This window comes from Cygnus olor, chromosome 1, assembly GCF_009769625.2.
Source record: "Cygnus olor isolate bCygOlo1 chromosome 1, bCygOlo1.pri.v2, whole genome shotgun sequence".
Classification (NCBI taxonomy): domain Eukaryota; kingdom Metazoa; phylum Chordata; class Aves; order Anseriformes; family Anatidae; genus Cygnus; species Cygnus olor.
Genome location: NC_049169.1, coordinates 46,643,783 through 46,650,041, shown reverse-complemented (window position 1 = coordinate 46,650,041; position 6,259 = coordinate 46,643,783).

Here is a 6,259-nt window from a genome sequence, read left to right as displayed (position 1 = left end):
CAAATGTACTTAAGTATGTACTTAAACGTATTCCTGAGTTAAATCTATTTTTCATACAACCAATTTCCAAGAAAAATGTATAAGCTCTCAGCTGTTGTTATGCCCTCTGTAAAATGGGAGTTATTGTACTGATAGCATGAGCCTTTTGGGAAATCTGTGATACAACACTGAAAACAGTTTGCATGCAGCAGTCTCCCAGGGGATGTGACGTCTTTTGCTGGCAGAGTGAAAGATGTGCTCCTTAGGTGCCGGCGCACAGGGGGTTGTGCATAAGGATGTGAACATATATGATGTAGTAGCAGGAGATGCAGAGCGAGGGGGCTTGGCTTGGAGAAGGACCAAAAAGAAAGGGTATGAAATTTTGTCAGTTGAGTGCCCTGATCTTTTTAGCCATAGCTACTTTCCAAGCCTCCTTATCAGAAGCAACTCCCACAGAAAGATGGGAGGGTAACCACCTTGCCCTTCTGTTTGATTTTTCCAGTGCCTTGCTGGTGAGACGGCTTATTCACTGGTAAGTGCTGGTTGAGGAAGTGGGAAAGTAATGGAGGTATAACTAGGAAATTTCCTGCTCAGCAGGAGCTTGTTATGTTACTTCCCACAAAAAGCCTCGTGGATCCATCTTGTTTGCAGCAGCTGGAGAGGAAATCCCTGCTAGAGGGATTCAGCCTCCTCTTTGCTGGAAGCCATTCCCTGCACCAGCAGGGAGCACACCAGCACGGACACAGCGGAGGTTGAAATGAGCTCTTTTATAGTCTGCACTCAAATGGGGTGTTGCTTGCCTGACAGCCACATAATCTGTGAAGAAATCCACAGATACAAAGTTTCTCTGACAGATTTTCTTTGTAACTTCAAAAATTAATTTTAAAGCTAAATCTTAAGTCTGAATTCTGTGACTGTTCTTGAGGGGCAGATTAAAATTGTATCGGTATCCTCAATATCGCATTTCTGACAAAGAGGACACATCTAGGTTCAAACACAATGTCTGAAGGACCTAAATGAAGGCCTAAGGGATAAACTAGTAATAGCACCGTCCTTTGGTATGTGCATATATAGCCAGGAAAAAAAAAAGAAAAAGAAAAAAAAACCCTTTCCAGACAATTTCCACATCATTTCGTGTTTCTCCGTGACCATGTTGATCCCATCACTTATTCTCCAGTATCATAAACAAGTCATAATATATTAGTAAAAGCAGTTGCCGAGTTCATATAGCTGACAGGAGTCCTGAGAAATAGGTTATACAGCATTGATCTCCCAGGAGGCCTTAAATAACAATCTAAAATGTATGGGACAGTGATCACTGGGTTTGATGCTGCAGTTTCAGTTTGGTATTTTGCAATTTATAGTTTCCTGATAAATTGGAATCCATTCAGCTGGTTCATATTATGTGGGACTACAAAACTGTCTATGTTACACTGAAGGATTAAAGTGAGATGGAAATGACTTGGAGGTGTCTAATGATTTTGCATACAAAAATAACATCAATCCAAAATCATCTCCACCCCATTAGCAGGAATAAGATGCTACAACACATCAACATGTAGACAATGCATTAGTTCAGGGTGCCTGTCCACTCTAACAGGACATTCCAGCCCCTATTTTCAGAATTTCCCACTTGACTGTTTGAAACTATTGCCTTGGGCTAAAACTTGTATTTGTAAAACAAGGTTTCAGCTTGGTGAGATATTATTTTTCCACTCACATTTTTAACATTGCAGAAGGGGATGGGGGTTGAAAATCAAGTTGTCATTCAATTTGTAATGCTCTGAGAGTATAGAAAAGACAATTTGCAGTTTGAAATGTACTTTTCCTTCCTAATTAGTTTCTGGATGTTGGTAACAATCTGATTTTTCTGTGAAAGAATTCCAATAGTACAAGTGGACATACCATTAAATGTTTGCAAAATATTTTGGAAGGTTATGCTTTTCAAGCTAACATCTTTGATACTCTGAAGACTGAATGGGGATTGGTGCCTAAGAAAAAGTTTGTTAAGAACATTAAAGTTGGCAGAATTGTCTCATCTGAAAATCATTCTACTACATGTGAGTGATAATATTTTATCAACATGAAATATTTACAGATTTTGTGCATTTGATATAGCTTTTGTACAGTGTAACTGGTGATCTGCACCATGAAAGGTTTGCAGAGCTGTCTCTGAAGGAAGGACTCATTCCCTTATCCATGGTATGTGTGGGAACCCTAGCACTCGATATTGCAAGGATTGACTTTTAGGTACCTCGTTCCAGTGACTTTGGGGACATTTTGTTGCTGCTCTCTTTTGCTCAGCCACTGCACTCGAAGTCCATTTGACTACTTTTCCTCAGAAGCCATGTAGACAAAACCCACCCAGCAGCTGGCAAGCAGTTGGCCATCATTTGCAGCAGAGCAATATTTTGAGTAGATTTTTCTGCTTGGTTATTTTTTGTTTAAAACATTTCAACAACCTTTTTTACAACCTGGTGACAGGAAGAGGGGTGCCAGGACAGCCCAGGGAGCAGTGGGAGGCCAGCAGGAGTTCTGCTGCCTTCAGCCCACGGCACTGGCCTAGAACTAGGCTGAAGCACCTTCACTCCCCCAGGCCTTTTACTGAAGATTTCAAACTATCAGGACCATCCATTTTGTTCTACAGATCTGATCCCATGCCACAACTAATTAATTGTAGGTTAAGGGCAAATTGTGGCAGCTGTTCTTGAGAAAAGGTTTGAAACTGTAGTCTTTTCAAAGCAAGTGTTGTGCCACTCAGTTGAAGGATCCAGCTGATCTTGCCATCATGCTCCTGCAGAATCAGGTTATTGCTAGTGACAGCATGCTACCCATGAAGCTCTAATGGAATAAAATCAATATCTTTGGTGAGCATTTGCTCATTTAGATAGTTACTAGAAATGTCTCTTCCCCACTTCTGTAATGATTCCTCTGTTTTTCTGCAGTCTCTTTATGCAGCGGTGCTAAGACCTCATATACAACATGCACTCTCAGCTAGCACCACTCAGAGACAGGATATGGGACTTGGGACAGATGTAAAAGACACACCACTGGCAGGACTCTCACATGAAGTGGAATTTGGGGTCAAGGTCATTTCCCTTCTTCCTGTTTCATCCTCTCCCCAGTGTGAAGGAGGTCACTCCCCCTTCATCTTCTCCATACTATTCAAGTTTCTGTAGGCTTTAATCTTACCACCCCTCAGCTGACTCTCTTCCAGGGTGAGGAATTCTAATCTATTCTTCTGTTCTTGAAAGGACGCCATAGCCTGGCTCTGTTTTCTTCTTCTTCTTCCTCATGTTAGCCAGTTCTCTCACATCAATTCTGAGGTGACTAAAATCACACAGAGTCATAAAAATGTGTGCACCCTGAATTTATAAATGACATAGGTTATTTTCTGTTTTGTTCTGATAACTTTTCCAATAACTCTGAATGTCTGATTTGCCTTTTTTACTCATCATTGGTGCTGAGGTGGCTACTAATACAGTATTTCTTTCTGAGTAATAATTGGTAAGTTATCTCATCCCTGTATCTGTATAGTTTATGTTATTGTCCACACGCATTCCCTGTTTCATATTTATTACCACTGAACTTCATTTGCCATTTTATCACTCAGTCATATAATATCAGAAGATCCTTCTGCAATTATTCACAATCAACTTTGGTATGCACATGTAGTCACCTCTTTCCCATTTTATAGCTCAGTTCTGAATATGCTGCAGAGCACAGATGCATCCTGGACCCTATAGTAACATTCCTGTACTGTGAAAACTGGTTGTCTGTACTTACTGTGTAACATAAGCCTTTGTTTCCTAGTACTAGCTTTACCTTTCAATCTCAGAAAATTGCTTGCATAAATTTAAAGCAATTTTACATTGAAATGCTTGTAGCTCCTTGCCTCCAGTTTGGAAGGCTGATTCTGGGACTCCTGCTTGGAAGTATTCTGAATTCCTTTCTACATTAGGTATTTGTTTAAAGTTATGATACCTGTTTGGATTTTATTTTTTTTATGATTTTGCAAAGCTGCATTTTTATTTAAAAAAAAAAAAGTGTTTTTTGCACTTCCATGATGTGGTGTATGGCAATGTTTTTTTTTTGTTTGTTTGTTTGTTTGTTTGAAGATTCTCCTCTGTCTAATATGGATTGCCTTACTTGTTTTTCAGTGGGATCATTGGTAAAACTTCTTTCTGCATAACTTTATCTTTGCAAAGCTAGTGAAAAGATTTTTAAAAAGCTCCATTCTCTTTTTGTCTTCATCAAATTTGGTTGAAACTAGGTTCAAAAATTATGTGGGGAAAAAAAGGCACACAGACACATGCATGCAGGGTGACAGCATAAGCCTTATCCTTGGGCAGCTGGGCTGAAAGCAAAGTACAGAGGATGTACTCTGAATTCTCCTGTAGTCTTGTATGCTCACTCCATTGCTATACATCTGGCTTTTTGTAGTCTTTGTCAGAAATCTGACATCTCTGGGTATGCACAATGCATACTTCAAGAAAAGACAAAACCACATAGCTATACATACAGGCATATAATAATAGTGATACATTAATTGTTTTGTGAGCTTCCTAGAGTATTTCTATAGTGTCAACTAGTGTTGAATGGAATAATGTGAGTTTTAGCAAAAGCAGTTTCCATGGTTACACTGGAGGTATTCTAAATATAGCAGATGATGTAATCAGTTACAGGGACTAGATACAAGATTGCTGTTTATTTCAGTAAGAAGTTTCTTCTCTGGAGATACCTGTGAGAAAGTGTCTATATTACTTGAGGATACTATTTTTCAAATTATTTCTGTTGTCCCGTGATTTTCTGCTCCTCAGAGCCTTTCCATTTTTCCATTTACAGCCTGGTAGCTTCTTTATAGTTATTATAAATCATATACAACAGATCACTTTAATGCTTTTACAGAATTCTTAACGCCAAATGTAACATTTCAGAAAACAGTTTCCACGCCTGGCCAAAGGAAGATTGTAGTTTTTATAATCTCTTCTATCCCATAAATTAAAACCCTGTTATCAGCATCTGTCATATCTGTCCATCCATCTTATCAGTGTGTATGTTCATCTATCTTTTGCTCCCATTGCTGTCATGTCTCCAGTGTCCTCTGATCTGATTTTATCCAGAGAGAAAAGTATGGCTTAATGATCTGAACACATCTCCTTTTCCAAGATGTGTAATAAAACATTTCCTTTCCTCACCCCCAACTGAGCAATTATTTCCCAATGGAACACATTTCACTCCATGAAATTTGGGCTAACTACCTTGCATGTGATACATAAGAATGAGAAAATAGTAGAATGAAGTTTTGTTGTCACCAGGAAAAGAAATTAAGAAGGGGGAAGAGGGGAGATAATAATAATCAGGAAATTTATTTACAGTTGTTTTTCCAGCTCTCATTTGCGTCACCTTTCTAGCCCCACTGACTCCTGTTGGAATTCTGGTTTCTTTCTGAGAGTACAGTTCATAGTATGTGCCAAGGGAAAATAAGTCACTCAGTATAGACAGAGCAGTTTTCTTCCACAGTCTTTTTTTGTTGTTGTTGTTGCTGTTATATCTACTTTGAGCATTCTTTCTTTAATCAAGAATTCATTTCCATTCCCACTGCTTATTTTACTGTTCTACCCCATATCAACTTTAATTCATTTCAAAAATGACACACTGCATTTCAGGAATGCTAAAAAAAAATATGGTAGGTAAGCTGGAAAAAATGTCCTTTCTGAAAGCACTGCTATACTCAGAGTCATATTTTCTTTGTTTATTAAAAGCAACTGGTCAAAAATTACTTGTCTTCTGAAAGCAGAATGTTGTGAACATGCCATATTTCCAATATCAGCAGAAACAGCATTCCTGTTTTCCATGGGCAAAGAGTCCTAAAGTGTGTAAGATGCTGCATTAACAGCTAGAGGCTAAAAATCATGCATCCTATTGCATTTTCACCCCTTCCAATAAACCTGTTATTAATCTTAGTGCCTAAACACTTTTTTTCTGGTGCAGATAGCCTGAAGACGATGATGTGACAGTGACGAAAGACTGCAATAAAGGGCAGCTGAAACTTTTTGGGGAGAGGTTTCTACTTCTGCAAGACAACAGGCAGTGGCAGCATTTGATGAACAGAAATGAATTTTATTTTCAAAATATGAAAGCTCATAGAATTATAGAAATTATGGAAGAAAAAGATATATTGTGCCATCTCTTCCATTCTGGAGGCTGTGGCAGCTTTGTCCCTGCCTTATAAGGTACTTTCTGAGTCTAGGTTTAAGGTCTCAGTAGACAGGGCTTA